This window comes from Ranitomeya imitator, chromosome 5 (genome assembly GCF_032444005.1).
Source record: "Ranitomeya imitator isolate aRanImi1 chromosome 5, aRanImi1.pri, whole genome shotgun sequence".
NCBI classification, from domain to species: Eukaryota; Metazoa; Chordata; class Amphibia; order Anura; family Dendrobatidae; genus Ranitomeya; species Ranitomeya imitator.
This window is the reverse complement of record NC_091286.1, coordinates 305,822,964-305,842,546: the sequence shown is the minus strand read 5'-3', so window position 1 is coordinate 305,842,546 and position 19,583 is coordinate 305,822,964.

Below are 19,583 nucleotides of genomic sequence, written 5' to 3'. Positions count from 1 at the left end.
TCCACCAGTGCGGCGCCGTGCGTTTTCACAGTGCTTTCCTGACCCAAGCCTGGGTGGTTAGTGGCATCCGCCAGTGCGGCACCACAAGCACTCTCATGCATTCCTTTGTTATTATTTTGGTTACGCTGACACCCCAGTTGTGGTGTCAACCGCAAGTAGTCTTCACAGACTCAGATCCCAAGTCTTTGGACTGAGCTCGGAGACTCCTTGCTTGTGCTCTTGTGTGCAGTACTGTGGCCCTGTGACTTAACAGGGTTCGCTTCCTTCACACAGGGTGAAGTTAACCCGTGTGTATTCACATTGTACCGCCATATAGTCCGTCATTACTTGGCAGCAGGTTCCATCTCTTCACGGTGGACCCCGGGCTGCGAACGCACCTTATTCTACCTATCTTATTATTTGGTGCGTTCCGCTAGCCCTAACACGCCCCCCCCCAAAAGAAATTCATGAATAGCTGGTTTTTGGTCATTCTGCCTCACAAAAATCGGAATAAAAAGCGATCAAAAAAGGTCATGTGCCCAAAATTGTTACCTATAAAACGGCAACTCGTCCCGCAAAAAACAAGACCTCACATGACTTTGTTGACCAAAATATGGAAAAATTATAGCTCTCAAAATGTGGTAACGCAAAAAATATTTTTTGCAATATAAAGCGTCTTTTAGTGTGTGACAGCTGCCAATCATAAAAATCTGCTAGAAAACCCGGTATAAAAGTAAGTCAAACTCCCCTTCATCACTCACTTAGTTAGGGAAACATAAAAAAATTTAAAAAATGTATTTCTTTCCATTTCCCTATTAGGGTTAGGGCTAGGGTTATGGTTAGGGCTAGGGTTAGGGCTAGGGTTGGGGTTGGGGCTAGGGTTGGGCTTAGGGTTGGGGCTAGGGTTAGGGTTGGGGCTAGGGTTGGGGCTAGGATTAGGGTTGGGGCTAGGGTTGGGGCTAGGGTTAGGGTTGGGGCTAGGGTTAGAGCTACAGTTAGGGTTGGGGCTAAAGTTAGGGTTAGGGCTGGGGCTAAAGTTAGGGTTGGGGCTAAATTTAGGGTTAGAGTTGGGGCTAAAGTTAGGGTTAGGGTTGGGGCTAAAGTTAGAGTTAGGGTTGGGGCTAGAGTTAGGGTTAGGGCTAAAGTTAGGGTTGGGGCTAAAGTTAGGGTTGGGGCTAAAGTTAGGGTTAGGGTTGGGGCTAAAATTAGGGTTGGGGCTAAAGTTAGGGTTAGGGTTTCAATTACATTTACATTTGGAATTAGGGTTAGGAGTGTGTCAGGGTTAGGGGTGTGGTTAGGGCTATGGTTGGGATTAGGGTTAGGGGTGTGTTTGGGATAGGGTTTCAGTTAAAATTGGGGTTTCCACTGTTTAGGCACATCAGGGCCCTCCAAACACGACATGGCGTCCGATCTCAATTCCAGCCAATTCTGCGTTGAAAAAGTAAAACAGTGGTCCTTCCCTTCCGAGCTCTCCCATGCACCCAAACAGGGGTTAACCCCAACATATGGGGTATCAGCATACTCAGGACAAATTGGACAACAACTATTGGGGTCCAATTTCTCTTGTTATTCTTGGGAAAATAAAAATTTGGGGGGCTAAAAAAACTTTTTTGTGGGAAAAAAATAATTTTTATTTTCACGACTCTGCGTTATAAACTGTAATGAAACACTTGGGGGTTCAAAGCTGTCAAAACACATGTAGATAAGTTCCTTGGGGGGTCTAGTTTCCAAAATGGTGTCATTTGTGGGGGGTTTCTACTGTTTAGGTGCATCAGGGGCTCTGCAAATGCAATGTGATGTCTGCAGAACAATCCATCTATGTCTGCATTCCAAATGGCGCTCCTTCCCTTCCGAGCTCTGCCATGCACCCAAGCGGTGGTTCCCCCTCACATATGGGGTATCAGCGTACTCAGAACAAATTGCACAACAACTTTTGGTGTCCAATGTCTCCTGTTACCCTTGGAAAAATACAAAACTGGGGGCTAAAAAATAATTTTTGTGGAAAAAAAAAAGATTTTTTATTTTCACGGTTCTGCGTTAAAAACTGTAGTGAAACATTTGGGGGTTCAAAGTTCTCACAACACATCTAGGTAAGTTCCTTGGGGTTCTAGTTTCCAAAATGGTGTCACTTCTGGGGGATTTGTACTGTATAGGTGTATCAGGGGCTTTGCAAATGCAATGTGATGCCTGCAGAGCAATCCATCTAAGTCTGCATTCCAAATGGCGCTCCTTCCCTTCCAAGCTCTGCCATGCACACAAACGGTGGTTCCCCGCAAATATGGGGTATCAGCGTACTCAGGACAAATTGGATAACAACTTTTGGGGTCGAATTTCTCCTGTTACCCTTGGGAAAATACAAAACTGGGGGCTAAAAAATAATTTTTGGGAAAAAAAAATATTTTCATGGCTCTGCATTATAAACTGTAGTGAAACACTTGGGGGTTCAAAGCTGTCAAAATACAGCTAGATAAGTTCCTTAGGGGGTCTAATTTCCAAAATGGTGTCACTTGTGGGGAGTTTCAATGTTTAGGCCCATCAGGAGCTCTCCAAACGGGACAAGGGTCAATTTTGCATTGAAAAGTTAAACGGCAATCCTTCCCTTCCGAGCTGTGCCGTCCACCCAAACAGTGGTTTACCCCCACATTTGGGGTATCGGCATACTCAGTACACATGGCACAACAACTTTTGGTGTCCAATTTCTTCTCTTACACTTGGGAAAATAAAAAATTGGGGGTGAAAAATCATATTTGTGAAAAAATATGACTTTATTTTTACGGCTCTGCATTATAAACTTCTGTGAAGCACTCGGTGGGTTAAAGTGCTCACCACACATCTAGATAAGTTCCTTAGGGGGTCTCCTTTCCAAAATGGTGTCACTTGTGGGGGGTTTAAATGTTTAGGCACATCAGGGGCTCTCCAAATGCAACATGGAGTCCCATCTCAATTCCTGTCAATTTTGCATTGAAAAATCAAACGGCGCTCCTTCCGTTCCGAGCTCTGCCCTGCACCCAAAACCCCACATGTGGGGTATCAGCGTACTCAGAACAAATGGAGCAAGAACTTTTGGGGTCCAATTTCTTCTCTTACCCTTGGGAAAATAAAACAAATTGGAGCTGAAATAAATTTTTTGTGAAAAAAAAAGTTAAATGTTAATTTTTTTTTAAACATTCCAAAAATTCCCATAAAACACCTGAAGGGTTAATAAACTTCTTGAATGTGGTTTTGAGCACCTTGAGGGGTGCAGTTTTTAGACTGGTGTCACACTTGGTTATTTTCTATCATATAGACTCCTCAAAATGACTTTAAAAAATATTGGTGTTTTAAAAATGAGAAATTGCTGGTCAAATTTTAACCCTTATAACTCCCTAACAAAAAAAAATTGTGGTTCTAAAATTGTGCTGATGTAAAGTAGACATGTGAGAAATTTTACTTATTAATTATTTTACTTGACATATCTCTGTGATTTAAGTGCATACAAATTCAAAGTTGGAAAATTGCAAAATATTCAAAATTTTCGCCGAATTTCCATTTTTTTCACAAATACACGCAAGTTATATCGAAGAAATTTTACCACTATCATGAAGTACGATATGTCACGAGAAAACATTGTCAGAATCGCCAAGATGTGTTGAAGCGTTCTAGAGTTATAATCTCATAAAAGGACAGTGGTCAGGATTGTAAAAATTGGCCTGGTCATTAATGTGCAAATCACCCTTTGGGGTAAAGGGGTTAATAATGGATAGGCGTTTTATTGACGCCTCTCGGTTATTAACCCTGCTTAAAGTCACCTTACAATAGCAAGGTGACATTAACCCCTTATTACTCCATACCCCACTGCTACACGGGAGTGTGAAGAGAGGGTCTAAGTGCCGGAATAGGTGCATCTTACAGATGCGCCATTTCCTGGGCGGCTGCGGACTGATATTTGTAGCTGGAGGGGGGCATTATCCATGGCCCCTCTCTAGGCTATGAATATCAGCCCGCAGCTGTCTGCATAGCTTTTCTGGCTATAAAATATAGGGGGACCCCACGTCATTTTTTGGGGGGTCCCCCTATTTTAATAGCCAGTAAAGGCTACGCAGACAGCTGCAGGCTGATATTCATAGCAGGCTACAAATAATGGCCCCCGGCCGTCGGCTTTCCCCCTCTGGTGCAGAAAATTGCGCGGGAGCCCACGCCGTTTTTCTTCCATTTTTTAAATTAAACGGTCATTAAGGCCTCTTTCACAATTGCGTCGGTATGGGTCCATTGCTATGTGTCGGGCCGACGTACAAACGCACGTTGTGAAATTTGTGCACGACGTGGGCAGTGGATGCAGTTTTTCAATGCATCCGCTGCCCATTCTGAAGTCCAGGGAGGATGGGGCGGAGTTTCTGCAGCGCATGCGCGGTAGAAAATGGCCAACGCGACGGACAAAAAAAGTTCACTTGAATGTCTTTTTGTGCCGATGGTCCGCCAAAACACGACGGATCTGTTGCACGACGGACGCGACATTTGGCCATCCATCGCGATCCGTCGCTAATACAAGTCGATGGGTAAAAAACGCATCCTGCGAGCACATTTGCAGGTCCGTTTTTTCCCAAAATGACGGATTGTGACGGATTGCTAAAAATGCAAGTGTGAAAGTAGCTTTAGAAACATCGGCCTTTCTATTATATATCTATGGATATATCTATCTATAGATATATTTATATGAGAAAAAAGGAAAACAGCACACAAAAAAATAGAAAAAGTGGGCTTTTAATGCCTGAATGGCGTGGCAACATTTCGGATTTCCAATCCTTTTTCAAACCAAATTGGAAATCCGAAACGTTGCCACGCCGTTCAGGCATTAAAAGCCCACTTTTTCTATTTTTGTGTGTGTTGTTTTCCTTTTTTCTCATATAAATATATCTATAGATAGATATATCCATAGATATATAATAGAAATATTGTTGGAGCCATTGGAATATTGGTTTGGAGAGCTTTGCACTACAAGTGTGGTAATATGATGCTGTTCTAATAATTTTTTTCTAGATATATTTATAGATAGACACAGTCATGGCCAAAAGTATTGACACCTCTGTAATTCTATCAAATAATACTCATTTTCTTCCTGAAAATGATTGCAAACACAAATTATTTGGTATTATCTTCATTTAATTTGTATTAAATGAAAAAACACAAAAGACAACGAAGCAAAAAGCAAAACATTGATCATTTCACACAAAACTCCAAAAATGGGACAGACAAAAGTATTGGCACTCTCAGCCTAATACTTGGTTGCACAACCTTTAGCCAAAACAACTGCGACCAACTGCTTCCGGTAGCCATCAATGAGTTTCTTATAATGCTCTGCTGGAATTTTAGACCATTTTTCTTTGGCAAACTGCTCCAGGCCCCTGATATTTGAAGGGTGCCTTCTTCAAACTGCCAATTTTTGATCTCTCCACAGGTGTTCTATGGGATTCAGGTCTGGACTCATTGCTGGCCACCTTAGAAGTCTCCAGTGCTTTCTCTCAAACCATTTTCTAGTGCTTTTTGAAGTGTGTTTTGGGTCATTGTCCTGCTGGAATACCCATGACCTCTGAGGGAGACCCAGCTTTCTCACACTGGGCCCTACATTATGCTGCAAAATTTGTTGGTAGTCTTTAGACTTCATAATGCCATGCACACGGTCTAGCATTCCAGTGCCAGAGGCAGCAAAGCAACCCCAAAAATCAGGGAACCTCTTCCATGTTTGACTGTAGGGACCGTGTTCTTTTCTTTGAATTCCTCTTTTTTTTCTCCTGTAAACTCTATGTTGATTCCTTTGCCCAAAAAGCTCTACTTTTGTTTCATCTGACCAGAGAACATTCTTCCAAAACCTTTTAGGCTTTTTCAGGTAAGTTTTGGCAAACTCCAGCCTGGCTTTTTTATGTCTCAGGGTAAGAAGTGGGGTCTTCCTGGGTCTCCTACCATACAGTCCCTTTTCATTCAGACGCCGACGGATAGTATGGGTAGACACTGTTGTACCCTCGGACTGCAGGGCAGCTTGAACTTGTTTGGATGTTAGTCGAGGTTCTTTATCCAACATCCACACAATCTTGCGTTTAAATCTCTTGTCAATTTTTCTTTTCTGTCCACATCTAGGGAGGTTAGCCACAGTGCCATGGGCTTTAAACTTCTTGATGACACTGCGCACGGTAGACACAGGAACATTCAGGTCTTTGGAGATGGACCTGTAGACTTGAGAAACCAAATTGTGAGGAAGCATGAGCAATCTCAATTCCTCAGACAGTTCTTTTGTCTTTTTTTTGTTTGGTGTGGAATTATATCCAATTTGGCTTTAGGACAATTCTATTTGTGTTTTTTTATTTAAGACAAATTAAATGAAGATAATACCAAATAATTTGTGTTTGCAATTATTTTCAGGAAGAAACTGAGTATTATCTGACAAAAATGCAGGGGTGTCAATACTTTTGGCCATGATTGTATATCTATAGATACATAGATGTATCTATCCATATATCTGGCTGCTTTCACACATCAGGTTTTTTCCGTCAGGCACAATCCGGCGAGTTTTGAAAAAAACCAAACAGATCCGGCAGAAAAATTGGAAAAGGCGGAAAAAACGGATCCGGTGGAAAAAAAGGGATCCTGCGGAAAAAATGGATCCAGTGGAAAAACCAGATCCTGCGGAAAAGATTATTTCGGTGGAAAAAAACGGATCCGGCGGGAAAAAAACAGATCAGGTGGAAAAAACAGATCCAGCAGGAAAAAAACAGATCAGGTGGAAAAAACAGATCCGGCGAAAAAAATGGATCCAGCGGAAAAAATGGATCCGGTGGAGAAAAAAACGGATCCTGCGGAAAAAAACAGATCCAGCGGAAAAAAACATCTGTTTTTTTCAAAACTCGCCGGATTGTGCCTGACGGCAAAAACCTTATGTGTGAAAGCAGCCAGATATATGGATAGATACATCTATGTATCTATAGATATACAGTATCTATCTATCCACATATCTATAGATAGATATATCCATAGATATGTAATAGAAAGGCCGATGTTTCTAAGGCTACTTTAATATTTGTGTTTTTAACCATCCGTCGCAATCCATCATTTTGGGAAAAAAACGGATCCTGCAAATGTGCTCGCAGGATGCGTTTTTTACCCATCGACTTGTATTAGCGACGGATCCTGACGGATGGCGACACGTCGCGTCCGTCATGCAACAGGTCCGTCGTGTTTTGGCGGACCGTCAGCACAAAAAGATATTCAAGTGAACTTTTTTTGTCCATTAGGCCGCCATTTTCTACCATGCATGCGCGGCCGAAACTCTGCCCCCTCCTCCCCGGACTTCAGAATAGGCAGCGGATGCATTGAAAAATTGCATCTGCTGCCCACGTCGTGCACAAATTTCACAACGTGCGTCGAAGTGTGAAAGAGGCCTTAAAGATTGTTTAATTTAAAAAAGAAAAAAACAGCATGAGCTCCCACACAATTATCTGCACCAGAGGGGGAAAGCCAGGGGCCAAAATTTGTAGCCTGCTATGAATATCAGCCTGCAGCTGTGTGCGTAGCCTTTACAGGCTATTAAAATAGGGGGACCCCCCAAAAAATGAGGTGGAGTCCCCCTATATTTTATAGCCAGAAATGCTATGCAGACAACTGCGGGCTTATATTCATAGCCTAGAGAGGGGCCATGGATATTGGCCACCCTGGCTACAAATACCAGTCCGCAGCCGCCCCAGAAATGGCGCACCTGTAATATGCGCCAATTACGGCAATTAGCACCTTTCTTCCCACACCCGTGTAGCAGTACGATATGGGGTAATAAGGGGTTAATGTCACCTTTCTATTGTAAGGTGACATTAAGCCGAGTTAATAACGGAGCGGCGTCAATAAAATGCCTATACATTATTAATCCAATAGTAATAAAGGGTTAACAAAACACGCACACATTAGGAAAAAAAGTATTTTAATATTCTTCATTCAACCATACTTACCATACTTCAGCGCCTGCAAAAAACATAAAATAATAAACCGTATACTACCTGTCTGCCACAGTCCAATTAATAATGAGTGTCCCACGACGATCTCCCCTATAGAACAGTGACATTGGGTGATGTCACTGCTCTATAGGACCCTCAGTGACACACTGACAGGAGGCAATGGCTCCTGCAGTGCATCACTGAGGTTACTATAGTTCAAAGTCTCACTTTATGGCAATTGCTGTGTCGGAAAATATCTCACACAGCAATGCCAAAAGTGAGACTAGGGACTATTTTTTTAGAGCGGCAGAGGAATACAGTGTGGAAGGATACCTTCCTCCCGTCATTGGATTCCTGGAGCCCCTGGAGAATGGTCGCATCAACTGATGCTGCCGCTCTCCACGGGAGATCGTCGTGGGACACTCGTGGATTTCTGCGGACAGGGAGTATATTGATTGTTTGTTATTTTAATATTTTTTACAGATGACACTGGCTTCGGGGAACAAAGTGACAAGTGATGGTGAGTATGTACTCTATGTTTTATGTACTGTATCTCTGTATGTATGTAATGTATGAATGTATTGTATGTATGTATGTAGTATGTATGTAGTATGTATGTATGTAGTGTGTATGTAGTATGTATGTAGTATGTATGTAGTATGTAGTATGTATGTAGTATGTAGTATGTATGTAGTATGTAGTATGCATGTAGTATGTATGTAGTATGTATGTATGTATGTAGTATGCACTATGTATGTAGTATGTATGTAGTATAATTGTAGTATTTAATATGTAGTATGTATGTAGTATGTTGTATGTATGTAGTATGTATGTAGTATGTTGTATGTATGTGTGTGGTATGTAAGAAGTATGTATGTAGTATGTATGTAGTATTTTTTTTTTACATTCAACACATTAGCCGGATGAGTTCCACCACTCCTCTTGGGCTATCTGCACAAAAGCTGTTCTACCCTGTATGCACACATGGATTTTTCCTCTCTGAACCCTGTTCACAAAGGTTATATACAGATGATCAGGTTTTTAAATACATCAGATAGGGATTGCATACATTAGTTAGGACTGCTCTGATAAGGGTATACCGTGAAGATTGGTAGAGCAGCTTAGTATACATTTTTTGCAAAAAACGTATCAACCAAATACCCTGTTTTTTACATCTTTTACTAGCACTTGCGGATTACTGCAACATTTTTTCAAACTGAGTGTTTTTGGTTTTACTATTCTCTTTTGTGTCTTCAGGTTTCTTGGTGGTGTGTGAACATGATCATACAGACTTGTTCACTGTGCAAGTAGCCCATGTGTTCCTGTTTCCATAATTGTTCTCTTGTGTCTACAAGACTGGGGAGTTCCACCACTCCTCTTGGGCTATCTGCACAAAAGCTGTTCTACCCTGTATGCACACATGGATTTTTCCTCTCTGAACCCTGTTCACAAAGGTTATATACAGATGATCAGGTTTTTAAATACATCAGATAGGGATTGCATACATTAGTTAGGACTGCTCTGATAAGGGTATACCGTGAAGATTGGTAGAGCAGCTTAGTATACATTTTTTGCAAAAAACGTATCAACCAAATACCCTGTTTTTTACATCTTTTACTAGCACTTGCGGATTACTGCAACATTTTTTCAAACTGAGTGTTTTTGGTTTTACTATTCTCTTTTGTGTCTTCAGGTTTCTTGGTGGTGTGTGAACATGATCATACAGACTTGTTCACTGTGCAAGTAGCCCATGTGTTCCTGTTTCCATAATTGTTCTCTTGTGTCTACAAGACTGGGGAGTTCCACCACTCCTCTTGGGCTATCTGCACAAAAGCTGTTCTACCCTGTATGCACACATGGATTTTTCCTCTCTGAACCCTGTTCACAAAGGTTATATACAGATGATCAGGTTTTTAAATACATCAGATAGGGATTGCATACATTAGTTAGGACTGCTCTGATAAGGGTATACCGTGAAGATTGGTAGAGCAGCTTAGTATACATTTTTTGCAAAAAACATATCAACCAAATACCCTGTTTTTTACATCTTTTACTAGCACTTGCGGATTACTGCAACATTTTTTCAAACTGAGTGTTTTTGGTTTTACTATTCTCTTTTGTGTCTTCAGGTTTCTTGGTGGTGTGTGAACATGATCATACAGACTTGTTCACTGTGCAAGTAGCCCATGTGTTCCTGTTTCCATAATTGTTCTCTTGTGTCTACAAGACTGGGGAGTTCCACCACTCCTCTTGGGCTATCTGCACAAAAGCTGTTCTACCCTGTATGCACACATGGATTTTTCCTCTCTGAACCCTGTTCACAAAGGTTATATACAGATGATCAGGTTTTTAAATACATCAGATAGGGATTGCATACATTAGTTAGGACTGCTCTGATAAGGGTATACCGTGAAGATTGGTAGAGCAGCTTAGTATACATTTTTTGCAAAAAACGTATCAACCAAATACCCTGTTTTTTACATCTTTTACTAGCACTTGCGGATTACTGCAACATTTTTTCAAACTGAGTGTTTTTGGTTTTACTATTCTCTTTTGTGTCTTCAGGTTTCTTGGTGGTGTGTGAACATGATCATACAGACTTGTTCACTGTGCAAGTAGCCCATGTGTTCCTGTTTCCATGTAGTATGTATGTAGTATGTAGTATGTATGTAGTATGTAGTATGTATGTAGTATGTAGTATGCATGTAGTATGTATGTAGTATGTATGTATGTATGTAGTATGCACTATGTATGTAGTATGTATGTAGTATAATTGTAGTATTTAATATGTAGTATGTATGTAGTATGTTGTATGTATGTAGTATGTATGTAGTATGTTGTATGTATGTGTGTGGTATGTAAGAAGTATGTATGTAGTATGTATGTAGTATTTTTTTTTTACATTCAACACATTAGCCGGATGATAGGACTACTACTGTCCCATCATTGGCAAATGTGTTAATCATTGTCACTGTAGCAGGCATCGTCTGATGGGACTTGTAGTCCCATTGGACAATGCCTGCACACACGCACAGACCCCTGGCAGCCCGTACAGGGCCCTGGCAGGCCCGTACAGACCCCTGGCAGCCCGCACAGAGCCCCGGCAGGACCGTAAAGGCCCCCGGCAGCCTGCATAGAGCCCTGACAGCCCGCACAGATCCCCGGCAGCCCACACAGAGCCCCGACTGGCCGGTACAGACTCCCAGCAGCCCGCACAGAGCCCCGGCAGGCCCACACAGAGCCCTGGAAGCCCACACAGACCCCCTGTAGGCACGCAGACCCCCGGCAGGCCACACAGAGCCCCAGCAGGCCTGCACAGACCCCTGGCAGCCCACACAGACCCCAGGCAGGCACACACAGACCCCCTCAGGCCCACACCAACCCCGCCCGCACACACACAAGCAGTCTTCGCCCACGCACCGCCCACACTCCATTATAGTGCATCATTGCACTATGGGAACTTCTGATTCCGGTATCTGATATCGCAAAAGTATTTGAACTCGATATCGGAATTCTGATACAGCAAATATTGGCCGATACTTGATATTTGCAGTATTGGAATGCTCAACACTACTTACCGCTCAATCCTTATCTGCTCCTATGTACAAGTACTAGAAATATGTTCCCGACAAAGGCTAATAGCCAGCAAGATGGATCACTATAACTAGCATAAAGGGAGAGATTGAATGATACCTACCCTCATGTGAGACATCTATCATTTTTAGATCTATACACTAATAGGGAAGTATATCCCAATATCTATCACTGTAGTAATAGCCCCCAGCAGTTTACAATCACACTGCTTGAGGAGGGAAGCATGGTCACTTCTTATAATAAAGTGCTGGGAGATTAGGTGGACAGCACCATCAGAGTGAGGAGCGCTGTGAGAGCAGCTGAGGAACGATGGTATGACTGGTTGCGGAGAAACATTATCACTGTGATCACATGAGACATGAGGTTTTTTAATCCAGCACAGTGAACTAAAAGCAAACAAATTTTTTATTGTGACTTCATTAAAGTAGCAGCATGGGCTTAAAAAATATTGATGCGTTTTGAGCCTGGTTGATACTTTATCTATATGTATAAAGCTGAGTGTATGTATGTGTGTGTATGTACATATCAAGCCATGCCCCCTCCACATAGCCTCACCCACTCCGCATAGCCACAGTCACTCCACACGCAAAGCCCCGTCTACTCCGCCCACATTGTTAGCACACACGGGTGGAGACACATTCACCTTGAAAGCCAACCTGCAAAACTCACCGGCTGCAATGCCCCAGCCACTGTAAGCTACAATCAGGGCCGCCACCTTCAGAGTATCAGTGCGCGGTAGGCACAAACCACATCTAGCTCCATCATGTCTAGAATGGAGTTGCTTCTGTGAGGCATGATGTCACGGGAAAGGGATGAGCCTCGTGGATTACACCGCTGTGCTCATAACAGGAAGTTGCTGTACACGTGTGAGGGGCAAAGAGCAGAGAGGTGACAATGAAAGGAGTGAAGGGAAAAAAAGTGGAGTGAGGGGAAAATAGTGGAGTGAGGGGAAAATAGTGAAGTGAGGGGAAAATAGTGGAGTGAGGGGAAAATAGTGGAGTGAGGGGAAAATAGTGGAGTGAGGGGAAAACAGTGGAGTGAGGGGAAAATAGTGGAGTGAGGGGAAAGTAGTGGAGTGAGGGGAAAGTAGTGGAGTGAAGGGGAAAATAGTGGAGTGAGGGGAAAATAGTGGAGTGAGGGGAAAATAGTGGAGTGAGGGGAAAATAGTGGAGTGAGGGAAAATAGTGGAGTGAGGGGAAAGTAGTGGAGTGAGGGGAAAGTAGTGGAGTGAGGGGAAAATAGTGGAGTGAGGGGAAAATAGTGGAGTGAGGGGAAATAGTGGAGTGAGGGGAAAATAGTGGAGTGAGGGGAAAATAGTGGAGTGAGGGGAAAATAGTGGAGTGAGGGGAAAATGGTGGAGAGAGGGGACAATAGTGGAGTGAGGGAAAAATAGTGGAGTGAGGGGAAAATAGTGGAGTGAGGGGAAAATAGTGGAGTGAGGGGAAAATGAGAGGAGTGAGGGAAACATAGTGGAGTGATCGGAAAATGATGGTGTAAGGGGGAAAAGAGAGGAGTGACAGGAAAATGAAAGATGAGGGGAAAAATGACAGATGTGAGGGGGAAATGAGATGTGGGATGGGAAAATGAGAGAAGTGAGGTGCTGCTGCAGTATGAGGATGTGTATGGAGAAGAGTGAGGTGCTGCAGGTGGAGGCTGTGTATAAGGCCACATTCACACGTTCAGTATTTGATACATTTTTTTACCTTTGTATTTAAAAGCCAAAACCACGAGTGAGAGAAAAATACAGAAGTTGTGACATGTTTCTAATATACTTTTCCTTTGATTGTTTTAGTCCAAGTTGTAGCTTACAAATACAGAGGTAAAAACACTGACAAAATAACATGTGAACAAGGTCTAAAGGAGAAAAGTGTGGTGCTGCAGAAGAAGTAGGCTGTGTATATGATACGCTTTATTTTAATTAGTGCAGTTTCTCTCGGGATCAAGTGTTTCCAATTGTATATGAAAGAGGAGTGTGAGGTACTGCTGGAGGAAGCCACTATAAAGGAGAAAAGCTGTGCTGCAGAAAAATGCTATGTACAAAGGAGGAGCGTGAGGTGCAGGAGGAGGCTGTGTAAAAAGGAGGAGGAATAAGGCCCCTCAACTGTCACTGTTAAAAGTTGTATCAACAGTCGTTAAGAGGTTAATATTGTGTTAAAAAAAACCTTTTGCTTCAACAAAATGGCGCCGGTTATGTTCTGTGTACCAGTGTGGGAGCGTTGCAATGTTCAACAGCAAGAATTTCTTTTTTTTTGCACTTTCCCACACTGGTCCTCGGAGCACAGTGGGCTGTGCATCTGCAGATTAAGAGCATTTCTTGCTGATAGATGCTATTGTGCATGCGCCAGCACCGTTTTGTTGAAGCAACATTTTTCTTTTTTGAAGACCAAAATATTTGTTAACAAGATCAGTATGCAAATTTGAAGTCTCCTTCCAGGTATGCGCACGATCTACAAGTCAGTGGATACAGTAACAGACCATGATCAAGCATTATTCTATCCAATCGAATTCCTCAACTCCTTGGAACCACAAGGTCTTCCTCCGCATAAACTCTTTCTAGAACCTGGAGCACCTATTCTGCTGTTGAGAGATTTAGATCCACCCGAGCTGTGTAATGGAAGAAGACTCTTGTCTTGATTAAAAACATGTTTACAGATGTAATTGAAGCAACCATTTTGACAGGATGTGCCAAAGGAGAAGACATTTTCATTCCAAGAATTCCACTCATTCCCTCTGATTTGCCTTTTGAATTTAAACACCTCCTGTTTACTTCTCAATTGGCATTTTCAATGTCTATTAACAAGGTTCAGGGACTGTCCTTGAAAGTAGTAGGGATCAATTTGCAATCTCCATGCTTTTCACATGGTCAACCTTACGTGCCCTGTTCAAGAGTTGGAACTGCCAAAAATCTTTTCATCTTTGCACAGGAAGGCAAAACCAAAAACGTTATTTATTAAAAGGCTCTTGAATGATTTGAAAATAAAATACTATCAATACTTGGGTAATCATTTAGTTAATTTGTGTTGCAAATCTGTAGTGTTGAATATATGATGTGAAATGTTTTTATGTGCAATATAATCATTATACTTTGTTATAACTAACCACAGTTAGTTACTATGCCTGGGCAACGCAGGGCTCTTCAGCTAGTTGTAGATAAAGTTTAATTTAGGTCAGAATCGTAGACATATAACTTTTCATACCTATGGATGTTGCTTTTCTTATTAATGGACAGCGTCATAGTGGGTTAAAAGTTCACATGCACCCAGTTGAATAAGAAAATAAACTTATTAGGTGCTATTAATTTCTGTGCCCTGTATCTCCACATCATAATTGTCAAAGAAAACATTTTTATGCACAATCCTCTTTCTATGTGCAGGAAAATGCAGTTTATAAGGCAAAAATTGGTGACAGGTCCTCTATAAGGCCCACTTGGACACTAACCCTTTTCCTGAGAATTGAGATGGTTGTGTTCTGCTGCTGTTTGTTGGGGAATTGGCACCATTTGGTGTCTTCTGTAGCTATCATCTTTTCAGAAAACTCTGATTCTTACAATTAGCCATTACTACTCCTCAAGACCTATTGGTTAACCCATCATTTACAGAATGCAGTATGAACTTTAAAAGGCAATTCTCTATGATGAAGTCCTCTATGCAAACTCCTGTGATTTCTGCAAACTCTTAGATCTGCTGAATAACTTTCACTTACTACTTGCTGGTTAACCCATTGTTTGCTGTAGCAACAAGAACTATTTTAATTAAAAAAATGTAACATCTTACAATTCAACAAAGTGGATGGGATTTATAGCAATCCCATGTTCATTGTGCTTCTTTTTAACTCCGTGTAAACTGACCTGCGGTATGTGTTTCAAATCCACAACATGTCAATTGTTCTTCTGGGTATGCTGAGTTTTATGTGCAAACGTCGTGTGCATTCCTTATCGGAGCGCTCTATTTGTTTCTTCACTTCCGGCTTAGGTTTTATGTGCGCTCCACTGTGGAATGCAAGAAACCCTTCCGGTTCGCGTTTGTTTCATTGCACCTATTTTTGGTGCAATGTGGTATGCTCTTTTGGTTCCAGAGACACTCATTGATATATGCGTCCTATATTTGACGCATGCACCTGATTTGAGTCACCTTATTCCTCTTTGGCAATCTGTCAACGTCTACGTCACTGCACAATAAGTCATTTCTGGTTCTGGGTACTACAACCCTGGGTACTGGGTATAACGTGCATTCCACTGTGGAATGCAAGCTATTTATAGTTTAAATCAGTATATGCTTGATATTGATAGTCTTCTTTTACAAGAGTTTGTCCTATTCTCTTAATGTTTCCACATCTTGTTTTGCTATTTAACAATAATCAAACCAATTTGCCGCATAATATTTTTTTTCTGGGAACTTTGGTTCTGGATTAGTTTGTGCGGCATACAAATTATCCCCCCTTTCAACTCTTCCTCACTCCTTGAAAAAGCCACTGCCAGGCGAAACGTGTGTTGGAGGAACAGGAATTATAGGGTACGGACTTTATGTTATTGTATTATATTTCTCTCACTTCATTGCCTATGCTTTTTTCATTATGTGTAGGCTATGTGTTATGTTTTTTTTGTGATCATATATGAGTCTGTGATTGTGTCCGTATACCCACTCCAATTATTGCACTAGGGTTTTGCATATGTTGTCGTTTGGTTTTCCCCTTTTTTATATATTTATATTTTAATATTATCAATAAAAACTTTATATTTTATTTTGGTTTCTTTCTATTTTGGTTCTTTCACCCTATCTTTGAGTAGGTTTCATCAGTACATCAGGGTGATGTCCTATTTATTTATATTATTATGAGTTAATCTCAGGTGTTGTATTTTCCCATAGAACTGCTTTAGAGATGAAACATCCACAGGTATAAAATTTACATGCGTTTTTAGTGCATTTCCACAGTGGAAACACTTAAAAACACATAACTGTATCCATAAAATTCTGTCAAAGCCTGATACCAGGAAGAATGAAAATCAAAGAAACTTTATTTCAAGCATGACGTAACAAAAAGAGACAAAAAGGAAGTGTCAAACATGCAATGAATCCAAGTAACCTAATATATTTAATAGGTGTAGAAATGGTAGATTCATTTTATTTTATAAATACATTTTATACAGCAGTAATCTCGTCCAAATTTCATATATTCAATATCTGCATACATTCATCTTTACACTTATAGAATACTGCTGTATTATTTGGCCTATAAGGTGGCACATGGATATAACTAGAATGACATATGAGAAAAAAATTGTCCATTTATCACTGATGGTATAATTTACACGAATGTACTGTATTAAAACCAATTTACATACAGTGGGTACGGAAAGTATTCAGACCCCTTTAAATTTTTCACTCTTTGTTTCATTGAAGCCATTTGGTAAATTCAAAAAAAGTTCATTTTTTTCTCATTAGGTACATCTGTTGAAGCTCGCTGAATGTCAACTAATCTGTAATATGAACCTGGAGGGATTCCAGTATATTGCCGCTCAGCCTCTTTGATGTGAGCAGTAGAGTGACATGCAAAAATATTTTATCTATCTATATTTTTTTTTGCTTAAAATTCAAAGGAGATGTGTCATCTTCAACTTTAGCCCATTTAGAGATCATATCATCTTCACAATAACAGTAATTTTGACCAGGGGTGCCCAAACTATTACATGCTGCTGTATATATGAATGTAGGCCTACGGTAAGCTCATCAGGAAGTTTGTGAGCTAATTTCAATTACATAATTTTCACAATTTACAGACAGCTAAACTGCTCTTGAGATAAAGGATTATTAAGAAACTTTGCAAATGAGTGTTAATAATAATAGTAATTTTGGAGATTAGAGTTTCTAGATTTGTTAATCTTGATTGTATTCTTTACATTAATTTCTCCTGTTTATAACCAAGTATTGGCTTTCAGATAACTCTACTGTTTATTTTGCACTTCATATTGGGGCTCTAAAAATACTTTATGCTTTGGTATAACCATACTAGAGTTTGGCATTTGGGGTGGATTTAGCCAGGATATAGTGCAACTTTGAGTGTTATGTCCTAACATGAAGGCTCCACACAGGATGCTCTAATTGAATTAGTTACTCTGTTAGCAAGCCAATTTTTGTTCTATCTGCTTGATTTTTTTTATAAAATATTTTAAAATGACTTGATAAAATAATTTATTTTAATGTTACTCCTGTGCAATGGATCCTTTCTCTCCAATATTTATTTACAGTTATATGAAAAAGTTTGGGCAACCCTATTAATCTTAAGCTTAATGTTTTATAAAAATAGTTTTTTTTGCAACAGCTATTTCAGTTTCATATATCTAATAACTGTTGGACACAGTAATGTTTCTGCCTCGAAATGAGGTTTATTGTACTAACAGAAAATGTGCAATCTGCATTCAAACAAAATTTGACAGGTGCATAAGTATAAGCAACCCACCAGAAAAGTGACATTAATATTTAGTGGATCCTCCTTTTGCAAAATTAACAGCCTCTAGTCGCTTCCTGTAGCTTTTAATGAGTTCCTGGATCCTGGATGAAGGTATTTTTGACCATTCCTCTTTACAAAACAATTCCAGTTCAGTTAAATTTGATGGTCACCAAGCATGGACAGCCCTCTTCAAATGATCCCACAGATGTTCAATGATATTCAGGTCTGGGGACTGGGATGGCCATTCCAGAACAGTGTAATTGTTCCTCTGCATGAATGTAAGAGTAGATTTGGAGCGGTGTTTTGGATCATTGTCTTGCTGAAAGATCCATCCCCTGCGTAACTTCCACTTTGTCACTGATTCATGAACATTATTGTCAAGAATCTGCTGATAATAATAATAATAATCTTTATTTTACATTATTGTCAAGAATCTGCTGATACTGAGAGGAATCCATGCGTCCCTCAACTTTAACAAGATTCCCGTTGCTGGCATTGGCCACACAGCCCCAAAGCATGATGGAACCTCCACCAAATTTTACTGTGGGTAGCAAGTGTTTTTCTTGGAATGCTGTGTTTTTTGGCCGCCATACACAACGCCTTTTTGTATGACCAAACAACTCAATCTTGGTTTCATCAGTCCACAGGACCTTCTTCCAAAAAGAAATGGGCTTCTCCAAATGTGCTTTTGCATACCTCAGCCGACTCTGTTTGTGGCGTTCTTGCAGAAACGGCTTCTTTCGCATCATTCTCCCATACAGCTTCTCCTTGTGCAAAGTGTGTTGTATAGTTGACCGATGCACAGTGACACCATCTGCAGCAAATTGATGCTGCAGCTCTCTTGAGGTGGTTTGAGGATTGTCCTTGACTGATCTCACCATTCTTCTTCTCTGCCTTTGTGATGTTTTTCTTGGCCTGCCACTTCTGGCCTTAACAAGAACTGTACCTGTGTTCTTCCATTTCCTTACTATGTTCCTCACAGTGGAAATTGACAGGTTAAATCTCTGAGACAGCTTTTTGTATTCTTCCCCTGAACAACTTTGTTGAATAATCTTTGTTTCAGATCATTAGACAGTTGTTTTGAGGAGCCCATGATGCCACTCTTCAGAGAAGATTCAAACAGGAGAACAACTTGCAAGTGACAACTTTAAGTAGCTTTTCTCATGAATGCATACACCTGGCTATCGTTTCTCTTTGTGGAGAGTGACATACCATCTCTGGCTTGTCAAGGTAAGGAGGCTTATTCGCCATGCAACACTCCTCTGGGAAATTAAATATGCAAATTGCCTCTTCTGAGAAAAAGAGGACTTAAACTCTATAGCGCCACCTATTGGAAGTAGCGATCCTACAAGTCACAATCAACTCTTTAACGAGTCGTGCAATATGACTTAGGATTAAAGCCAAATCAGTATCTCAATTCGCAGACACGGTGTTTCGGGCTGTTGACCCTCGTCAGTGCGAAGCATGAAAACTGATTTGGCTAGGTGAGGGGCTCTGGACTGGGGTCTAAGGGGTATCGCTTCTTGTGGAGAGTGACATACCATCTCTGGCTTGTCAAGGTAAGGAGGCTTATTCGCCATGCAACGCTCTTCTGAGAAATTAAATATGCAA